Here is a 23029-nt window from a genome sequence, read left to right as displayed (position 1 = left end):
CAGCAGGTACCAGAAGGTAAGAAAAATCGGTTTTGCATAGTATTGCGAAACAAAATGACAGATAACGTCTTACCTTATACACACACCATAATAATACTTGTATGTTGAAGCACAGTACAATCCATCAATCGGTGCAGCTTCATATCTTACCAAAGTCGTACTAAAATAATTTGATGGATTTTTGAGCGCTGTGTTCTATATTTCTAAAGGAACATATAACATTTTGGTGTTGTTTACTTGAGTCTTATTGCAGTCTACACATATCTCTTAGGTGTGACTGCTATCTACTGGTCACACTTACCATTTCACCATATATCAAATAAAATAGCTTTGAGGTCAATAAGCACAACCAAAATGATACTGTACATTAGGTGCACCGGGTTTTAAGGTGCACTGTCGAGTTTTGAGAAAATTAAAAGATTTTAAGTGCGCTTTATAGTCTGAAAAATACGGTATAATATTTTTTTAATTGGATGTGAATCGATTTTTGGAGCCCCCCTATTAATACATCTAAACGGTTCCAGATCTACCAATATATAAAAAATGCTCCTCAATCGTGAAACTGTAAAAACAGCTCCTATTGGCTCTTGAATCAGAATCAGAATAGTTTTTATTGCCATTGTTTGAGAATGTGCAGGTGTACCTAATGTTGCGGCAGGTGAGTAAAAGCAGTTTTTGTACGAGCACTGCCAGTCCCTTCATCTCATCCGAAGGCTCATCTCAGCTCTAATCCAGTCATTACTATTTCTGATCAGATAAACAGACGACTTGCGAGAAGGCCATTTTCTCCAAGGCGCTGACTCGTCTTTGTGTGTGTCGCTCTGGAATAAACCCATCGCTCCACGCGGCTAATCTTGTTAGCGCCCAATGCGCCATGTTCCGCTATATCTCCTTTTTAATTGCTCTTGTGTTATTAATGAGCGGGGAGTGGGGGAAATGGCACCTAATTAGCTTGTCTCGTTCTCCGGCGTCTCAAGCGAAGCGGTGTAATAAACACATGGGGCATAATTAGAGTACTTCACTTGTCCAAGTATTTATCTAAATCAGAGAGCAACAATTAGCCTTGTCATTAATTAGCAGCAGAGTGCTATTGATTTGAAGTGTTGTGATGTCATTTTACCACTACTGATACACATTAATTTACTTTGCTGTGTTACAAGTGTGTGTATACGCTCATTACACGCTTATACACACATTTAGAGCTTATTTCATCGAGTCTTGCTTTCTCATTGACCATAATTAAACTGAAATGAGGGATATACTCTCGAATCAAATCCTTTCATTTGTGTTCGCTGAGAAGGCATGGGTTTTTTGTCTCTATCTTTTAAAAAAGTTCAAAGGAATTAAAATCTGAATGTCAACTCCTATGAGCATGAGAACGTTTGAGGTTAGCTAATAGAACACTAGGTTTTAGGGTTGCACGGTATACCGGTACTAGTATAGTATCGCAGTACAAATGAATCAAAAACGGTCAAATACTCTGTTTAAAAAGTACCGGTTCCCAACGAGCATGACGGCACACCATCACGTCATGACATTGCTGGTTTTACCAGCACAGGAGCATGTTTGGCAGCGCACAATCACAGAGTACTTACAAGAAGACACGGTGTGTAGACAGAAAACGGAAAACGAATGCCTTTTGACCTAAAAACTAACAATAAAGGTGAAGTTATAACACTCAAACGCCCACAGGAAGAGGTGTTTTAAGACATGGCTAGCTAGCTGGTAGCGAAAATCCATCCGCAGTCTGCAGTGTTTTAGCTACTTCTAAATCATTAATCCTCGCCTACATGGCGACGAATAAAGTAAGTTTCTTGCAAGTATCATTCCTGCAGAACGAGGAATAGCTAAACATGCTTCACTACACACCCTAGGAGGATACAATAGCTCACCGGCGTCACAATGTAAACAAATGCGGAAAAAAAGTGGATCTACACCTGACGTCCACTGTAATGATACCAAATACAAGAGCATATCTAGTCGATACAACTATGGTTACATCTATATTTTTTATAATCATAAAATCTTTTTTCCTTTTTTTAAAATTCACATTATGTTTATAAACTCATGAAATGGTAAAATGGGTTATACTTGTATAGCGCTTTTCTACCTTCAAGGTACTCAAAGCGCTTTGACACTATTTCCCCTTTCGCCCTTTCACACACACATTCACACACTGATGGCCGGAGCTGCCATGTAAGACGCTAACCACGACCCATCAGGAGCAAGGTTTAAGTGTCTTGCTCAAATACACAACTGACGTGGCTAGGTTGGTAGAAGCCGGGGAAAGAACCAGGTACCCTCAGGTTGCTGGCACGGCCACTCTCCCAACCGCCACGCCGTCCATATGTCCCTGGACACATGAGGACTGTGTATGATCCTCTAACTACTTGGTATCGGATCAATACCTAAATTTGTGGTATCATCCAAAACTAATGTAAAGTATTCAAACAACAGAATATTAAGTGATTATTACATTTCAACAGACATGTAGATAGAACATGTTCAAACAGGAAATAAGCAGATATTAACAGTAAATGAACAAGTAGATATATAATCCATTTTTACACCTTGTCCTTCATAATGTTGACAAAATAATAGAATGAGAAATAACACAATATGTTACTGCATAGGTCAGCAGACTACTTACTACTAAAATACATGTTCGTATGTTCACTATTTTATTTCAGGCCAAAATTTCAATAGTAAACATACGTTTAATGTACCCTAAGATTTATTTGTTAAAATAAAGCTAATAATGCCATATTTTTGTGGTCTCCTTTACTTAAAAAAGTATTGAAAAGTATCAAAATACATTTTGGTATCGGGACAACCCTACTACGTTCATGGTTTACGTTCACATTTTTGCCTAAAAATTACATTTCTTTATGGGTTGATGTTGAATGATAAGTACCTCTAATTGCCTGGATAGATACATAATTGTTTATTGTGTCTACTAGAGAAGAGTGAGAAGACCAGCATGTGTGATAGGTCAATAGATAGGTAAGATATTGTGTTCATCACCTCATTGATTGTTTGTAGTGCCGTAGATTCCAATCTGGAATCCTATTTAATACCTATCTTAGTAGACTGAATATTTAAATTTACAAGCTTGGTTTTATGGAGCTTGTAAATCAAAACACTTGTATCTCAAATCCACGCCGTGAAGGAAAATCATTGCTGTCCTCGTCATCAGGTTCATAATTTGTCTACTAAAAACTCACCAAGCGGTTGTTAATTTTCATGTTTGCTGTTTAGAAATAATTTTGACATTTATGCTTCTGCCTCAGTGTGGTGCAGATTAGCAGTGATACGCTCAAGCTGCCTCACCACATGGTTGGTCATGTATATAATGTTTTCTTCTTCAAATTACTCTCCTTCATACTGACTTTCTACGTTCCATCCGTCCATTTTCTACTGCTTGTCCCGTTCAGGGACTATCTCAGCTGCAGATGGGCGGAAGGTGGCGTATACCCAGGACAAGTTGCCACCTCATCACAGGGCCAACACAGATAGACAGACAACATTCACACACTAGGGCCAATTTAGTGTTGCCAATCAACCTATCCCCAGGTGCATGTCTTTGGAAGTGGGAGGAAGCCGGAGTACCCGGAGGGAACCCACGCAGTCACGGGGAGAACATGCAAACTCCACACAGAAAGATCCCGGGCCAATGGTTGGAAATCCAAGTTATGTCGATCTCTAGCTATAAGTTAATGCTAGTGAATGAGACCAGAGGTTTTGGGCAGATCTTGCGGACAGCTCATATCTAAAACTCGTAAACTGGAACATTCCTAAATCGAACGACCACTGTATAGTGTTGACAAAGTCTTTGAAGACTGGTCAGCATTAAATAAGCAGAGAGCTACAGCTTCACAAATCACCACCGATGAGGAAATAAAGCTCTTCTTCGTCATGTCAATCTGCATGGCCTGACTTGGCATTCCCAGAATCAAAAGCTCTGATAATAAGCCAGAACGTGACGAGGAACAGGTTTCCTGAAGTTCAGAATGTCAGTGACCTGGATGGAAACAAAAGAGGAATACTTTCTTTAGAGAGTCAGGCCTATACGTCAAGTCTGCGTAGTCTGCTGAAAACAGGAAAAGTCTGCACCAATAAGCATATTTAAAACGTCTTCTACGGACCGCTGTCCTATCAAGCAATTTGTTCCAGGTAAGGCACATCTTACAGACTTAAAAGTGTTTGTCATTGATTCTCTAGGTGGTCTGATGCTGGACTTTGAAGTAGAGAAATCAAGAAAAGCATACATTTGCTGATCAAAGGTTGGGAGTTGAGGCAGCAGCAGTCCTGCGCATGGTTGAAACGGTTGTCACAGAAAGTCACCTGTACTTTGGCCGCTACTTCATGTCAGTTAAGCTCATGGATAAATTGCTGGCGAGAGGTTTTCCAGCAACTAAAACCATAATAGAAAAAGTTACCCCTACGTCAGGTTGTTTTCCAAATGATAAACAGTTGAAAAGATAATTCTGCTTTGTGGAGTGGAGCTAAGGATAGATAGTACTGCTTGGACATGCTGGTAAATCGGAAATAAAAATATTTTTTTATCTAAATTGTCAGGAGGGGGGCAGGATTTCACAAAAAAATCTAATCCATATTTTTACCTTGGATCTCACAAATATTTGGCTCCAGAAGAAGTTCCTTTTTACATTTTCTTGTAAAAAAACAACAGAATAGGTTGGATCTGAAAGTAAATGGCATCTAAAATACCACATTATATCAACTAATCAAACTTTAATAACCCCTTAGACATCATTTTCAAAATACTTTGAAATCGACAGTACTTTGAGCAGATATTAGGGATTCATCGAGGTTCTGTACTAGATTCCCTTGGTTTGTAACAATGCGTGTTTCACTTCAGAAATAATATTTGTTGTTTTCTTTTAATGATCAACTTACCATAGGCTCTGCTCTAAAAGAGGCCACGGCCTATGATGATACTGTAACCAATTCCATCATGTATCACGGTTGACGTCTTACCATAACGCACCTGTTCGGCTGACGTTTACGGTGGAGTTTTTTCTCAATTAATGTCAGTCTTTTTCCCCCCCTGGTCTGGTCTGGCTGCCCTAAATTTCAAAATATCATGCAACCAGGGCTTCCCCTTAATGTAATTAACCATGGCGGTCCGCCATGGCGAAATAAATGCTGCCACACCTTTAAAAATGAAGTTTTTATTACATGAAAACAAATTATAATACAGCGTTTGGAAAAATTCAAGAAAGTCTGATGCTATTAATAACTTTTATTGCCAATCTTATGCTAGCAACCGACCCAATTCCAACACATATTCCCTCCCGTGCACAAATGTGCGTCTCTTGTATTTTCAGACACATTAAGCTTCCTCATTCTCTGCCAATTCCCTTTCAGGTATGGTGCAATCACGATCACAGGAACATTAACACCAGCATAAATGGATATAGATAGCCTATTATGTTCGCACAACTAGTGATGCACCGAAAATGTGGTCGCTGAAAAAAGACCCACCACAGGAAATAACTGCCAAAACTGGATGTTGTGATAACGTAAGCAATATGCACGCGATTGTCTGGAGTAGGGTTTTCCTGACACCAATATTTTGGTACCAGTACCAAAATGTATTTTGATACTTTGTATTTTGATACTTTTGCATTCTAAATAAAGGGGACCACAAAAAATGGCATTATTGGCTTTATTTCAACAAAAAATCTTACTGGACATTAAACATATGTTTATTATTGCAATCGAAGAACAATTTTGTCCTTAAATAAAACAGTGAACATACTAGACAACTTGTCTTTTATTAGTAAGTAAACAAACAAAGAGTCCTAATTTGTCTGTTGATGTATGCAGTAACTTATTGTGTCATTTATCATTCTATTATTTTGTCAAAATTATGAGGGACAAACTGTAAAAATGGATTATTAATCCACTTGTTGATTTACTGTTAATATCTGGTTATTTTCTGTTTCAACATGTTCTAGCTATACTTCAATTAAAATGTAATAATCACTGTATTTGTCACAACTGGGCTTGGATTAAAGTTGTTTCTTTGATGCAGAGAATGATTTGCACGGGCGAGACGTGACCGTGTGTACATCTTTTATTTATTTAACACTATAGCTAATAAGACAAACAAAAGGCTCGCACGAGGTCGGAAGTACAAAACTAGGCCGTGAAACAAAAGACTAGCATAAATTCTGCAAACTACAAACATGAAACAAAAACACTTGCTCGATTGGCATGAATAATAATGAACTATAAACATAACTAGCACAATGGCATAAATACAAAAACTTACACGGCATGGAACTATGGACGAGGGCATGAAAGAGGTGCAGCATGGGTAGCATGTGTGCAAGTGTGAAGATCCCAGAATGAAGACAAGAAAAAGAGTGACTTAAGTAGCTGTGATCATTAGTGAACACAGGTGAGGCTGAGAACAGGGACGTGACATGACAGGTGAAAACTAATGAGTTGGCATGGAGACGAAAACAAACCAGGAAGTGCCAAGACAGAACCAAATGTCCAAAAAACAAAACTGCACATGACCTAAACAAAACATGATCCATAGGTGTGACAGTATTCTTCTGTTGTTTACATAAAATGGGCCTTTTTTATGAAAAAAGACAGCGGTTTTGTTGCCAGAATGTTTGTGTTAAATTTACATTGGTTTTTACAACATTATATTGTTCATGGAAAAACAGTAAAGGTTAATTTTTTATTCTGGCAACTTAGCCGCCGGTTGCTCTACAGTAAAAACAAATGTACCATCTTTCCATTTACAGTAATACACCGTTAAAAACAACCAAGCTCAGTCAACAGAATTTTAACGCAAAAAACAGTAGTCATTTTTTAAATTTACAGTAATATGCTGTAAAGAACACAATAAAATGTATTGTCATTTTTATTAATTTGATGGGTAGTTTGCTGTAAAGTCAAATACTTTTTATTCAGACAAAAAAATGTTTGGAATGTATAATAATATACTGTAATATCTGTTGCAATATTGGATACTCTTTAAGTTTAAAAGGCATGCAATTTTAAGCAGTACATATATTTTTTCTGTCAAAATGAAAAAAAAAACTATTACATTTAGTGAGAAAATATTAAGTACCGTATTTTCTGGACTATTGGGCGCTGATTATAAGGCGCACTGCCAGTGAATGGTCTATTTTTGATCTTTTTTCATATAAAAGGCGCATCGGAGTATAGAGTGCATTAAGGAAATCATATTATTATTATTTTTTTCTATATGTAAAACACTTCCTTGTGGTCTAAATAACATGTAATGGTGTTTTTTTGGTCAAAATGTTGCATAGATTATGTTTTACAGATCATCTTCAAGTCGCTTTCTGACAGCCGCTTCCAGATGCGCTGTTTGGTGGGCGGTCTTATCTACGTGTCTCACCTTCGGCAGCGTCTTCTCTCTGTCATCTTTGTTGTAGCGGTGTAGCGTGCAAGGACGGGAGTGGAAGAAGTGTTAGAAGATGGAGCTAGCTGTTTTAATGACATTCAGACTTTACTTCAATCTCCTCATCCGGAAAAAACGTTCGACTGGAACTCTCTAATAACTAAAGTTTTGGTGAATAATATAAACTCACTACACCCAGTATTTTTTTGTGCTTTCAAGGCGGGTTTAATGACAGATTTAAGTAAGAACTTTACAGTACTTTATATTAGAAATGGCAACAGTGGAGGACCAATGCCCCATAACAAGAAGATAGAGAAAAAGAAGAAACTCATCGACGGTGTCGTCACCGACTATAAAGGCAGACTCGCACAAATTATCAGGTACCAGAAGGTAAGAAAAGTTGCTTTTGTATAATGTTGCGAAACAAAACGCCAAATAATCTGTCTTACCTCATATCATCATCATCGGCGGTCACTCGACGCGAGTATGGTGATCCTCCTGGTAGGGTGTATCCCTTTATGGAGGTGCACAGACAGTCACGACATGATCCTTGACAGATCTGGGTCAGGGTCCAGTGGCATTGAGTCCAAGACGACTGGAGACCCCTTTTCTGCTGCGGCCTTCATCCGCTATCCCAGCCGTTGTGATGCTCCATAGGGTTAGCAATCATCCTCCGCCTGTTCCACCGTTAAGGTCTTACCTTATACACACACCATAATAATACTCCTATGTTGAAGCACAGTACAATCTATCAAGCGGTGCGGCTTCATAGCTTACCAAAGTCGAACTAAAACATATTCATAGATTTTTGAGCACTGTGTGTAATGTTCTATATTTTCAATTAACATATAACATTTTGCTGTTGTTTACTTGAGTCATATTGCGGTCTACACGTATCTCTTATGTGTGACTGTCATCATATTGCAGTCTACATGTATCTCTAATGTGTGACTGCCATCTACTGGTCACACTTATCATTTCACCATGTACAAAGTAAAATAGCTTCGAGGTCGGTAAGCGCAACCAAAATTATTTCGTACATTAGGCGCATCAGTTTATAAGGCGCACTGTCGATTTTTGAGAAAATTAAACTATTTAAAGTGTGCATTATAGTCCGAACAATATGGTAAGCACACTACCACCACCCCCAGGATATGTGCGCCCCGGCTACTTTTGTACAATGTTCGTATGCTTCAAATGGTTCCACCTCTGAGTCTAAACTCCCCACTGCTCAGCGTGTCACTCCCACTGATCAGTGATCACTTCCTGCGTTGCTCGGTTACCAGAGAGTGAGTGTCTTTGTTCATGCAACCAATGTTGCTTTGCAACTTCAAGTTTCTTCTGACGAAAAAGGAAAAAAAAAAAATCAAACAATTCATAAAAAACATTTTATATTGATATCGGTTATGAGTCCAATCGCAATATATAATGATACCGTTTTATCTCCCGGCCCTAAGCTTTTAGATGAGTAAATAAAACGTACAGTTGAGTGTAATTGTAAGTTTAAGGTGTGTGCAGTGATATTGTATGATCCTTACATATTATCACATTACGGGAGATCAGTGTGGCAAGACAGATTTAATTTGCACCTACAGCTAAGTGAAATGAGTCAGGGGACTCTCATGGTGCAAGACTAATTGCTGCCAGGTGATTTGTGTACGTGTGTGTGTGTGTGTGTGTGTGTGTGTGTGTGTGTGTGTGTGTGTGTGTGTGTGTGTGTGTGTGTGTGTGTGCGCGTGCGTGTGCGTGTGTGTGGCTGTCGGCCTGCCAACATCAATACTTTAGTGAATATTTAATGGGCGCGTTTATCTGTGTGTGTCTGTCGGTGTGTGATAACAGAATGTCAGCAAAGACAGAGGAGTTAATGAGCTCTTTTTTTGCCTCCAGGAGAGGAATGAACAGTTGTGTGGCCAACATGTCTGTGTGTTATGTTGTGTTGTCGTGGTTGTCTGTGCAGCCACACTAAATACTCTGTTGTTTACACTTAACAATGTAGGCAAATAACACTCCAGAGGTCTTTATCAAGCTGCTCATAATTTCTCATAATGGCTGTAAACGATGCACCGGTTTGATATCTCAGATGAGAAGGATGGAGTAGCACGATGTGCATGATACCAATACAATGTTCCTAAGACTTTCCTGTGAGCAAACGTTTACTCTTTGTTAAAGGAATAAAAAAATAAATGTGATTGTGTTAAATGGACACCTAGATGGCCCATGAGGAATTCCTCGAGGTTCTGAGAGCTTCTTGCATTTGGACAGTTGCTTGTATTTATGCCACTAAACCAGACTTGGGCAAATTAAGGCTCGTCGGACATTCCCAAATATATTTTTTTAGGTCTTTAAGATGGAAACTGTAGCTGCCATAATGATGTGCAGTGATGTTTTCCAATTACCATATGTTCTTGAACTATACAAAGTATTTCAATGTTTGGAATCTGGACTTCTGCATGACATACTAGTTACTATGGTAATCTAAGTCACAGCAGCTCAGACAAGGCACCAGGCAGTGTGGGTGGGGTTGTTTCCACAGAGTTTTTCCAGAGTGACCAACCTGAAATGTGGGTGTCAGGGACAGACGCGGAATCAGATTTTTACCACAAAGTTCTAAACCTCAGAGATTTATCAGATTGTAGGTGGGTTTATTTTTTACCCTTCGCGTTCATATTTCCCTGGGTTTGTTGCATTTTTGTTGCGTTTCGCTTGATTGTAAAACATGTTCATCGAGAAGGAGTGTGACGTTCATATGTTGTTAATAATCAGTGTTTTATCGTTCATAATTAATGTTGTAAATCCCACATTCTTTATTTTCATGTACATTCTGGGTGTCTCCTTCACTAAAAAAATAAAAAAATGTAATTCTGTTTTTTCGGTGATCTGTCATACAGTTTTTAGCATTCAATCAGATATTATTGTAAGGTTTTGTATCAGTGTTCCTAAAAATAGATATACCGGCCCTCAGACACATTTTTTTCTATAAATTTGGCCAACCGTGAGAAAAAATTGGGTATTGCTTCACTTTGGGAGAAATATTTCTTTGTTTTAATTATCGAGCGAATAGTATAGCTCGTAACAAATCCAGAGTTGACCAAAGTCAGCTGGAATAGGCTGCAGATCACTGGGTATAGACTGTGTAGAGATAATGGATGGATAATACAATTTATTGTGTTTTCAGAGAAACTAACTTCTCTTGTTATGGTTTAGCTTACCTCACGACAATGAAATAGGTTTTGTTATCTAAATCACATCCAAATCACTATTTTTATTTATTCCGATTCTGAATTGATTAAAAATATTCGGCATATATATATATATAAAACCTAACATGCTTGTATTATCATTAAACACCTTTAACTTGTTAACAAAAACGTCTCTTTCATAAATAAATAAATATAAATGATACATATGAATGCGGTAGATCCCCTCCACTTGGTCAATTGAAAAGTAGCTTGCCCGCAGGAAAAGTGTGGGCACCCTGACATAAATGAATGATGGAACTTTGGATAAAACTGAGGTAATTAGTTAGTATTGCAGAGACACACTTTCTTATCATTGGCACACATCAAGTTTAAAATAGCATCTTAAAGCGAAACATGAGCGCGGGGATGGTGCCGCTAGCAAGAATGCTACTTAAATAGGGTTGCCACGTTTTTTGGAATATTTAGAAACACAAGTACTCATTTCGTATTTAGCTGACAAGGTACTGTATGCACTTTGTCCAGTATTTGTATTAAGTAAGTTAAAGTTAAAGTACCAATGATTGTCACACACACACTAGGTGTGGCAACATTATTCTCTGCATTTAACCCATTACCCTTGATCCCCCCCAGGGATTTGAGGGGAGCATTTGGCAGAAGCGGTGGCCGCGCCCAGGAATTATTAAGTAAGTGGTCAACACAATTATTTTGTGTTCACGTTCCTGGCTTGGTGCGGAAAAAGTAAATTGTGACGTCACATCAAATCAAATCAACTTTATTTATAAAGCACATTCAAACTTTACCACAGGTGTAGCCAAAGTGCGGAGGTCGGAGAGATATGTTGATTTTGACACAGCCGTTTCTCCACAATTGCCAACATGCACCAGCACCAAGCAGGCATCTCGTCAGTGCAGCAGATAACTAAAGTAAGTTTATAAAAGTTCAAATACAAGTGTTCTCCTCTCTATGGTTGCAATAAGCGCAATATTTATGTAATCGTGTTTGTTTCGTTACAGAGTGCAGTTGGTCCCAGGTCCAGCACGTCATCATTTAATGAAGACATTACACATCCAGTTTGCACCCTTCGCTAGGAGAAGAGAGGTATGTGGCTTCAAACTATTAGTGGTGGGAAATTTGTTCCACTTTAATGAGCTATGAGTGTGTGTGATGCTTTTATTCAATGATAAATTACACAACATAGCATAAAGACAATAATCTCACTGAGAATAGATATCCTTCAAATGCCAGTCATATTAGTGAAACTGTCACGACTTGGACTTGGGCGTGGATTGTTTTACCGAGGTGCAAAGCAAATGGAGTGGACACGGCGTGAAGGTAAAGACATGTTTTATTTTAACACTAACTACAAAAAAAGGAAGCAAACAAAAGGCATGCACAATAGCGGAGAACAAACTTGACTAATGAAACAAAACTTGCACAAAGGCAGAAACTATGAACAGGAAACAAAAACTTACTTGGCATGGAACTGTGAAACATGACATGAAGCAGAGTGGAGGTAACATGGCATGACGGGAGTAGAGGTAATAGATGGTGATGTTGCCAAGACGAACAACAGAAACAGACCGGCTTAAATAGCATTGACATGATCAGTGAAAACAGGTGTGCTGTTATGATCCGCTGCCCGGATCATATTATTAGATTTTTTAGTATTTTGTGTTTTCTGTTGGTTTTGGACTCCTTTGGTTCCTGTTTGTGCACCTCTCAGTTGGTTACCATAGTTACTGCTTATTTTCACCTGCCGCCTGTTCCGGACGCTCACCTGTGTTTTGTAATCACTGACATTATTTAAGGCTGCCTTCTCCCGTCAGTTAGTCTGGCTTCCAAGTTTGTTTTCTTACAACAAGTGACGACTTCTGTTTCCTGCTCGCTACCTGCTAGCTTCCATGCTAGCCTCTTTGTCTTTTAGCTCCCATGCTAGCTCTTTTTTTTTGTCTTAAGTGCTATGCGCACATTTGTCTTAGTCAAAGTCTGATTTATTTTTAATCAAATCATTTATTCCTACCTTCACGCTGTGTGCGAGGCTCGTATGCATTCCTGGGAGAACGAAACCTGCACATGATGCGACCAGGTCGTTACAGTAGGAAGCCAGCAGACAACCGTCTGGCCCGGTGATGTCAGCTCTCAGCCAGCTCGCACGCATCAGCCAAGGCGAAAGTCGCACAAGAAGGTTTTGACTCGCGGCAGAGACACTCCAAGCCCGCATGTTGTCTCTCGCCACAAGCAGCCATGTCTTCCTTGCCGCCGAGGTTTGCACCCTTCGCTAGGAGAAGAGAGGTATGTGGCTTCAAACTATTAGTGGTGGGTAATTTGTTCCACTTTAATGAGCTATGAGTGTGTGTGATGCTTTTATTCAATGATAAATTACACAACATAGCATAAAGACAATAATCTCACTGAGAATAGATATCCTTCAAATGCCAGTCATATTAGTGAAACTGTCACGACTTGGACTTTGGCGTGGTTTGTTTTACCGAGGTGCAAAGCAAATGGAGTGGACACGGCATGAAGGTAAAGACATGTTTTATTTTAACACTAACTACACAAAAAGGAAGCAAACAAAAGGCGTGCACAATAGCGGAGAACAAACTTGACTAATGAAACAAAACTTGCACAAAGGCAGAAACTATGAACAGGAAACAAAAACTTACTTGGCATGGAACTGTGAAACATGACATGAAGCAGAGTGGAGGTAACATGGCATGACGGGAGTAGAGGTAATAGATGGTGATGTTGCCAAGACGAAAACAGAAACAGACCGGCTTAAATAGCATTGACATGATCAGTGAAAACAGGTGTGCTGTTATGATCCGCTGCCCGGATCATATTATTCGATTTTTTAGTATTTTGTGTTTTCTGTTGGTTTTGGACTCCTTCGGTTCCTGTTTGTGCACCTCTCAGTTGGTTACCATAGTTACTTCTTATTTTCACCTGCCGCCTGTTCCGGACGCTCACCTGTGTTTTGTAATCACTGACATTATTTAAGGCTGCCTTCTCCCGTCAGTCAGTCTGGCTTCCAAGTTTGTTTTCTTACAACAAGTGACGACTTCTGTTTCCTGCTCGCTAGCTGCTAGCTTACATGCTAGCCTCTTTGTCTTTTAGCTCCCATGCTAGCTCTTTTTTTTTTTTTTGTCTTAAGTGCTATGCGCACATTTTTCTTAGTCAAAGTCTGATTTATTTTTAATCAAATCATTTATTCCAACCTTCACGCTGTGTGCGAGGCTCGTATGCATTCCTGGGAGAACGAAACCTGCACACGATGCGACCAGGTCGTTACAGTAGGAAGCCAGCAGACAACCGTTCTCTCGCATAGAGCATCGAGGAGATTCATGAAGGTGCGTGGCTGGTGCTCCAAGCGATGGAAGCAGAGACGCTCCGCGGTTCTCCAGAGGAAGAGATGATGTGGGGACCTGGAGGTGTGTTGGTCCCGATCGACTCCATCTGGCCCGGTGATGTCAGCTCTCAGCCAGCTCGCACGAGTCAGCCAAGGCGAAAGTCGCACAAGAAGGTTTTGACTCGCGACAGAGACGCTCCAAGCCCGCATGTTGTCTCTCGCCACAAGCAGCGATGTCTTCCTTGCCGCCGAGGTTTGGTAATCCCATCACTCACTTTGCTAAGCAGTTCACTGAATGGGCTGTCAGTCAACTGCAGACCGGCGCGGATGACGTCAGAAAAGAAAAACATTTTTTAAATTCTTTAAATTCTTTCTCTCAGCCATTCACAAATGACCTTAACGCTACAATTAAAAATCATCAGGACATTTTTCTTTAAATCTAAGTCTAGTCAATCCCAGTCACCTGATTTTTGGACTCCGCCCCTAAGGACTCAAGGCCTGCTCACGTCAGTGTCCTTTTCCTCATTTCCTCCCAATCAACCTCAGGTGGGGGGTGGGAGAAGACTTTTTGGACAATCGAGAGGGGAGGGGTCTACCCCCCTCCTGACCTCCCTCCACCCACCCCTAAGGACAAGTCCAGACCACAGGGAGGACGTCTGGTATTAGCTTCTTGAGGGGGGGGGGGCTAGTGCTGGGAGTTTTGCTACGGAGGTTGCACAGCTGCGTCTAGCCAAGCCGCAACCCCCAGCCCGGCCACCACCACCAGTCCTTTGGCATGCTAAGCCGCAACCCCCGGCCCGGGCACCACCACCAGTCTTTCGACCTGCCAAGCCGCAACCTCTGGCTAGGCGACCAGCACCAAGTCCAAGGCTGGTTCTCACACCAGCACCTGCACCGAGGCTGGTTCCCACACCAGCACCTGCACCAAGGTTGGTTCCCACACCAGCACCTGCTCCAAGGCTGGTTCCCACACCAGCACCTGCTTCTATGACGACTGCGCCGCCTCCTGCTTCCACGGCAACACCGCCGCGCCTCCTGCTTCCAAGGCGACGACGCCACCTCCTAATTCCACGGCGACGACGGCTCCGCCACCTGCTTCCACGACGACTGCGCCGCCTCTTGCTTCCACGGCGACAATGGCACCGCCTCCTGCTTCTACGGCGACGATGGCGCCGCCTCCTGCTTTCACATCGAAGTCTCAGTGACCTCTAGCTGGCCTGCTGCGCAAGCAGCAATCAGGGGCCTTCAGGCGGCTCTCTTGGAGGTCAGTGAATGGACGCCATGGGCGCAAACAGCAGCGACACCTAAGACCATGTTGTAGAACTCTCCGGCTGCTGAACTTCTGGCGCCACTCACGCCCACCTTCTCGGCGGCCACCAATGTGGCCTTTTCGAGGTCGCCCGCCTCGTGGCGTTCCGTTCGCCGCCGCCACCTGACTTGTACCCGGTGGATTCGGGGACACGTGGCCTGGCGTCCCACCACCAAGTCCTCCCTCTGCCCTCCCGTGACTCTTGAACTGTCTTATTGTTGGGGTGGGGTTTAAGTTTTTCCAGGGGACATCTGGAATCTGCTCCTTAAGGGTGGGGTACTGTTATGATTAGATTTGTGAGTCTTTTGTGTTTTCTGTTGGTTTTGGACTCCTTCGGTTCCTGTTTGTGCACCTCTCAGTTGGTTACTATAGATACTTATTATTTTCACCTGCCGCTTGTTCCGGACGCACACCTGTGTTTTGTAATCAATGACATTATTTAAGCCTGCCTTCTCCCGTCAGTCAGTCTGGCTTCCTGGTTTGTTTTCTTACAACAAGTGACAACTTCTGTTTCCTGCTCACTACCTGCTAACTTCCATGCTAGGCTCTTTGTCTTCTAGCTCCCATGCTAGCTCTTGTTTTGTTTTTTTTGTCTTAAGTGCTATGCTCACGTTTTTCTTAGTCAAAGTCTGATTTATTTTTAATTAAATCATTTATTCCTACCGTCACGCTGTGTCAGAGGCTCGTCTGCATTCCTGGGAAACGAAACCCGCACCACGATGCGACCCGGTCGTTACATGTGCAAGTGCAAAACATGAGACAGGTGCGGGACATGAGAACAGGTGAAAACTAATGGGTAGTCATGGGTAGTCATGGTAACAAAACAAACAAGGAAGTGCAAAAACACGAACTGGGTGTCCAAAAAACAAAAAATTATCACACAAACATTAACCGTTAAGGACAGACCAAGTGTCCCCGTATCCACCGGGGCAGAGTCAGGTGGCGGCGACGTGTAGAGGACCGCTGTAGCTGACGAGGTGGGCGACCCGGGAAGGGCCACATCTGTGGCCGACGAGGAGGTCGGCGCACTTGGCGTGGTGGACGACCAGGTAATGGCCACATCCTTGGCCGATCAGTAGGTCGGCGCACTTGGCGTGGCGGACGACCACGTAGCGGCCACATTCGTGGCCGACAAGGAGGCGGACGCGTTGTCATCGTGGCAGGCGGCGAAGCTTGGCGTGGTGCGTCAGGCGGTGGGGCTTGGCGTGGCGGGTCTTGGCGTGGAGCTGCTACTGGCGGCACTGGAGCTTGGCGGCATGGAGCCGCTACTCGCGGCACTGGAGCTTGGCAGCGTGGAGCTGCTACTGGCGGCACTGGAGCTTGGCAGCGTGGAGCTGCTACTGGCGGCACTGGAGCTTGGCGGCACTGGAGCTTGTCGGCGTGGAGCAGCTATTGGCGGCACTGGAGCTTGGCGGCGTGGTGCAGCTACTGGCGGCGCTGGAGCTTGACGTGGTGCAGGCACTGGAGCTCGGCGTGGTGCAGGCACTGGACCTTGGCGTGGAACAAGTCATGGTACTTGTTGTGGAGCTGTTGTGGTTTTGGCGTGGAACTGCTACTGGCGGCGCCTAGTGGCACTGGAGCTTGGCGGAATGGAGCTGCTACTGGCGGCACTGGAGCTTGGCGGCGTGGAGCTGCTACTGGCGGCACTGGAGCTTGGCGGCGTGGAGCTGCTACTGGCGGCACTGGAGCTTGGCTGCGTGGAGCTGCTACTGGCGGCACTGGAGCTTGTCGGCGTGGAGCAGCTACTGGCGGCACTGGAGCTTGGCGGCGTGGTGCAGCTACTGGCAGCACTGGAGATTGACGTGGTGCAAGCACTGGAGCTTGGCGTGGTTCAGGCACTGGACCTTGGCGTGGAACAAGTCATGGTACCTGTTGTGGAGCAGGCACTGGAGCTGGACCTTGGCGTGGTGCAGGCACCGGTGCTAGCCGTGGACTTGTACTTGGTGCTAGCCGTGGACTTGGTGCTGGCCGTGGACTTGGTGCTAACCTTGGACTTGGTGCCAGCCATGGAGCTACAACAGGTGCTAGCCGTGGGGCAGCTAGCCGTGGACTTAGTGCTAGCCGTGGACTTGGACTTCTCATTCAATGCGTTTTCTTTATTTTCATGAGTATTTACATTGTAGATTGTCACTGAAGGGATCAAAACTTTGAATGAACACATGTGGAGTTATGTACTCAACAAAAAAAGGTGAAATAACTGAAAACATGTTTTATATTTTAGTTTCTTCAAAATAGCCACCCTTTGCTCTGATTGCTTTTTCACACACTCTTGGCATTATCTCAATGAGCTTCAAGATGTGGTCACCTGAAATGGTTTTCACTTCACAAGTGTGCTTGAAGCTCATCGAGAGAATGCCAAGAGTGTGCAAAGCAGTAATCCAAGCAAAGGGTGGCTATTTTGAAGAAACTGAATTTAAAACATGTTTTCAGTTATTTCACCTTTTTTTGTTAAGTACATAACTCCACGTGTTAATTCAAAGTTTTGATGCCTTCAGTGACAATCTACAAAGTAAATAGTCATGAAAATAAAGAAAACGCATTGAATGAGAAGGTGTGTCCAAACCTTTGGCCTGTACTGTATATATATATATATATATATAAATATGAATGTGTATTTCTGGAGAGTGTAGTCTAATGTGATGTCGTGCCGCAGTGTTCTTCTGGATGCATGTGTCCCTCAGCATTCAAACTCCCAAATTGGTTAGCTATGCCTTTCATAAAGTTTAATAAAGCGCTGTTTTGAGGCTCAGGGGAGCCAGTATTAGTGACGGGAAGCATCGCCGGCGCTCCAACGGAAATCACATCATCATAATGAGGCCGTGCCGTGGGAGTCAACGCCACCCTTTACGCAGCCCGCCGTCGTCTTTTTTTTTGTTGTTTTCTTTATCATTCCTATGACACAATACGATGTCTTAACTCCCACGCCTCCGCCAATTGAGGATGGGGGGGTAGCATTGTTTAAACGTCCTCCGCCGACTCGGACAGACGGAGGTTATTTCTCATTTCCCAAAGATCACAGGCGCTGTAAATGCTGCGACGGCACGCCGTGAATGCCAACAGCCGCGTGATTGGCAGCTTGACGGCAGCGGCAGCATTTGCATGGCATTTAGCTGGGCGGGCGATGGCCACCCCCAACACCTCGGTGGGTAAATAAGATGACTTGTCTGTTCACACAGAGTACACACGCACAAACACGCACGTGCACTCGTGCATGCAATCTCGCCCCTCGACAACCCCCTCCCCGACCATCTTAACCTGCCAAAGCTGGAGACGCTCTTAATTGTGTGGCATTTAGGCTGAGGGAAGGGACCTCTCGCAGTGCTTTTCATTATGAGCTGTTTGACAATCCTTACTGTAGGCACAATTACAGCTTAACAAAGCTGAGCTTCTGCCATCTTTATCTAAATACTTTTGAACATTTCACAAAGTATTTTGCCAAATTAAATTGCAATTAATTTCTGCAGCTATATGTCTTTGAAAGAGTTGATGCATGGGGGAAAAAAAACAGAAAATTGTGAAATTGCAAGATAATAGGTTTGTATGGTATACCGGTACTAGTGTAGTGTTGCGGTACTAATGAATCAAAACGGTTCTATACTCTGTTTGAAAAGTCACATCGTGACATTGCTGGTTTTACGTGCAGAGGAGCATATTCGGCAGCGCACACACAGAGTACTTATAAGCAGACACAGTGTGTAGACTGAAAAGGAAAGAATGGACGCATTTTGGCCTAAAAACTGAAGATTAAGGTGAAGCTATAACACTGAAACGAAGGAAGAGGTGATTTAAGACATGGCTAGCTAGCTAGCAGCTTACATCCATCCGCAGTCGGCAGTGTTTTAGCTACTTATAAATCACTAATTCTCGTCTCCATAGCTCGGTTAATAGAGTGGCCATGCCAGCAACTTGAGGGATCCAGGTTCGATCCCTGCTACCACCATCCTAGTCACTGCCGTTGTGTCCTTGGGCAAGACACTTAACCACCTGCTCCCAGTGCCACCCACACTTGTTTAAATGTAACGCAGATATTGGGTTTCACTATGTAAAACGCTTTGAGCCACTAGAGAAAAAGCGCTATATAAATACAATTCATTTCACTTCACAAATAAAGTACGTTTCTTACAAGTATCATCCCTGCAGGACAAGGAATAGCTAAACATGCTTCACGTTGCACTCTATGTCAGGGGTGTCAAACTCAAATACACAGTGGGCCAAAACTTTAAACTGAACAAAGCCGCGGGCCAAGGTTGAACAAATGAACATTTTAATAGGGACCAAAGCAAGGTTTGCATTGATATAGAACAAGCAAGGCATATATAACTTTATAGTGACATGCAAAATGGACTTTCAAATAATAATAATAGTAATTTACAAATATCAATGGCATATCAAATAACATTTAAATAAAAATGGAATGCCTTTTTTCTATTTGCAGCCTTCTGAGGTAAAAATCTAAATCAACTTTTTCCACAGGCTAGTAATACATTTTTAAATAAAATAATGAATGAATCAAACATTCAAGCCCTGAAGTAGCAAGAGAAAGTTCATGAATAAAACATTAATTATTGCTCAGTTTGCGACACTGATTTGCTTTAACACTGAATATGGAACAAGCAACACTTATATAACTTAATAGTGCAAAATCCACTTTCAAAAAACAAACAAAAAAAATGGTATATTAAATAAAATTTTAATAAAACATTTAATGCCTCTTTTCTATTTGCAGCCTTCTCGGGTAAATATCAACATTACATTTTCCCACAGGCTAATAAATTTGAAAATAAAATAACAATGAGGTGGGCCCGTAGGAGTTAGTGCTTCAAGGGGTTTTGGGTATTTGTTCTGTTGTGTTACGGTGCAGATGTTCTCCAGAAATGTGTTTGTCATTCTTGTTTGGTGAGGGTTCAAAGTGTGTCTCATATTTGTAACACTGTTAAAGTTGTTTATACGGCCACCCTCAGCGTGACCTGTATGGCTGTTGACCAAGTATGCCTTTCATTTACTAAAGTGTGTGTGTACAAGCTGCAAATATTATGTGATTGTATGGAGGAAAAGCGGACTTGATGACAGGTTGTAGAGGACGCTAAAGGCAGTACGCCCCCAATATTGTTATCCGGGTGGAAATCGGGGGAAATTCGGGAGAAGGGTTGCCCCGGGAGATTTTTAGGAGGGGGCACTGAAATTCAGGTGTCTCCCGGGAAAATCAGGAGGGTTGGCAAGTATGAGTATATGCTCTGCCGCTCTATAATACCGGCGGGCCAGCTCCAATGTTAATTTGATATTGCCTCAAGGGCCAAATGAAATTACACGGCGGGCCAAATTTGGCCCGCGGGCCAAAGTTTGACACCCATGCTCTATGTGGATACAATAGCTCACCGGCGTCGCCGCTAACAAAAGCTAGCGCGCCTCAATGTTAACAAATGCCATGGGTTGATTTATAACCTGACATCTATTGTAATGATACCAACTACAATAGTGCATTTTTTTATCGTCACAAAGTCTTTTTTCCTTTTTTAAAAATTCATATTATGTTTATAAACTCAGGAAATACGTCCCTGGACACAGGAGGACTTTGTATGATCCCGTAACTACTTGGTATCGGATCGATACCTAAATTTGTGGTATCATCCAAAACTAATGTAAAGTATCAAACAACAGAATAATTAGTGATTATTACATTTTTACAAGTGTAGATAGAACATGTTAAAACAGAAAATAACCAGATATTAACAGTAAATGAACAAATGGATTAATAATAATTTTTTACAGTTTCTCTTTTATGATTTTGACAAAATATTGGGAAAATAAATGACACAATATGTTCATGCATACGTCAGCAGACTAATTAGGAGCCTTTGTTTGTTTACTTACTACTAAAAGACAAGTTGTCTAGTAGGTTCACTATTTTTTGAAAGACAAAATTATTCTTCGATTGCAATAAGAAACATATGTTTAATGTACCGTAAGATTTTGTGTTAAAATAAAGCCTAATACTGTTATAAAACGAGCATTTTTAAAAGTGCTGTCATGTTGTCATCATGTCGTGTCAATGTTCTTCACTCGGAATCTGCCACACAAACTGTTAATACGTTTGTTTAAACTTTAGTGTTTATATTGTTACCTTGCGCCCTGCGATGAGGTGGCGACTTGTCCAGGGTGTACCCCGCCTTCCGCCCGATTGTGGCTGAGATAGGCTCCAGCGCCCCCCGCGACCCCAAAAGGGAATAAGCGGTAGAAAATGGATGGATGGATGGATTGTATATATTTAAGTTAAAAGGGCAAAACAAACTTTCATTACCAATTTGTACCTGTTTTTATGCATTTGAGATCCCGAAAATATGAAATCAAACCACAGAAGAATTGGAAATATATTTATAAAACAATCTTACCTTCCTTCATACATACGTTAGGGTTAGGGTATGTAATCCATACGAGTCGTTTGCAATTTGCCCAATTTGTGACATTCTTATCAAGTGTGTCAGCGGAAATCTCCATATATGGTAGAAATTTATCCAAAGAGCTTTGCAAGAGTCTGCCATTGTCATCCGACATTGTAGTAGTGTTTCTCGCTCCTCTTTTGTGAGACAGACTGGCTCGTACATGCACATGCATCCTCCGCTTTTGCCTTTTTTTCTACTAAGTAGCATATAATTCCAATTTATATCTGTCAGAAGACTGTTTGTGTTTATGAATAATGAGACTCGAGACAACAGTGTATATTCCAGTACGACTGTATTCAACTGGCGCCAGAACATCACACACGCCCACTTCCTCTATGCTGTTGGGGCGTACCATTTCACGAGGGGCGTTGTGACAACACAAACCCTAAAACATCTCCCCTTTTATAGATGCCAACTTTTACATTGCTGAAAACCTTAGTGCAAACACAGTTAAAACCATTGTTTTTTAGTGCAAATAATACTTGATGCAAACCAATGTAATACCAGCATTACCACAATTTTTTTTGTGTGTGTGTGTGTCAACAATCTTTACGAACCAGTACCAGGTATACTTTAACCAACAAAATTCAAGAGTTCGGATGTGCCTAAAGATCAAGTCTGTCAGGCACTTTCACCAACCTGCCACTGGCCATCCTGTGCCCGGCTGGCGCAAATAGTGGTGGTGGTGATGTTGATGGTGGTGGTCCAGCCATAGGCTGGTGCTGATCACTCTACCTGAGTGGCCTGACAGCCTGGACACCTGTGTCAGTGTCCATTACTTTGCTGGGTGTACCGCTGGGTTGCCCATCAGGTGGGCAGTTGTGCTGTACACTGTTTTGCTCGGGGTGGCGCTCGGCCACGACCCTCTCCGCTGGTCGCAAATCCACCCGGTTACGGCGATAGAATGTCCCCTCAACATCCGCCAGGTACGATCTGTGGCCCACCTGTTGTAGACAAACTCCTCTTCGCCACCTGCCCGTCCTGTTCCCAGGCAGGGGCTTCATCCTTATGTCCTGTCCAATACACAGCTTAGGCAGGTCCCTGGCCGATTTGTCGTACCAGAGTTTGGCTGTCTGGTGTTTTATCCGCAGCCTGTCTGGGACCCCAGTGACCACATGCGGCTCCAAAAGCGTGTCAGCGACTGGGAGCGGAGTCCTCAGCCTGCGAGACATCAGCCTGCGAGACATCAGCCTCTGTGCGGGGCTGCTGAGTATGCCCTCCGTGGGCGTGTTCCTCCACTGTAAAATGGCCAGCCATGTGTCATTACCTGCGCTGGCTGCCTTCTTGCAAAGAGCCTTGACTATTTTCACGGCCGATTTG

The 23029-nt window shown here is 42.5% G+C and overlaps 1 protein-coding gene across 1 annotated transcript in view; it reads left to right on the top strand.

The window, feature by feature from the left end:
* Positions 1-23029, top strand: part of LOC133556323 (transducin-like enhancer protein 4) — a 256100-nt gene that overhangs the window by 9845 nt on the left and 223226 nt on the right. The window contains exons 3-5 of the mRNA XM_061906135.1: positions 11242-11294; positions 11417-11534; positions 11625-11709. The gene's annotated coding sequence lies outside the window, so the exon portion shown is untranslated. The remainder of the gene's footprint in view (positions 1-11241; positions 11295-11416; positions 11535-11624; positions 11710-23029) is intronic.

The sequence above is a fragment of the Nerophis ophidion genome, linkage group LG07 (assembly GCF_033978795.1).
Source record: "Nerophis ophidion isolate RoL-2023_Sa linkage group LG07, RoL_Noph_v1.0, whole genome shotgun sequence".
Lineage (NCBI taxonomy): Eukaryota > Metazoa > Chordata > Actinopteri > Syngnathiformes > Syngnathidae > Nerophis > Nerophis ophidion.
Note: the sequence above shows the minus strand (reverse complement) of the source record. Positions and strands in the feature narration are given on the sequence as shown.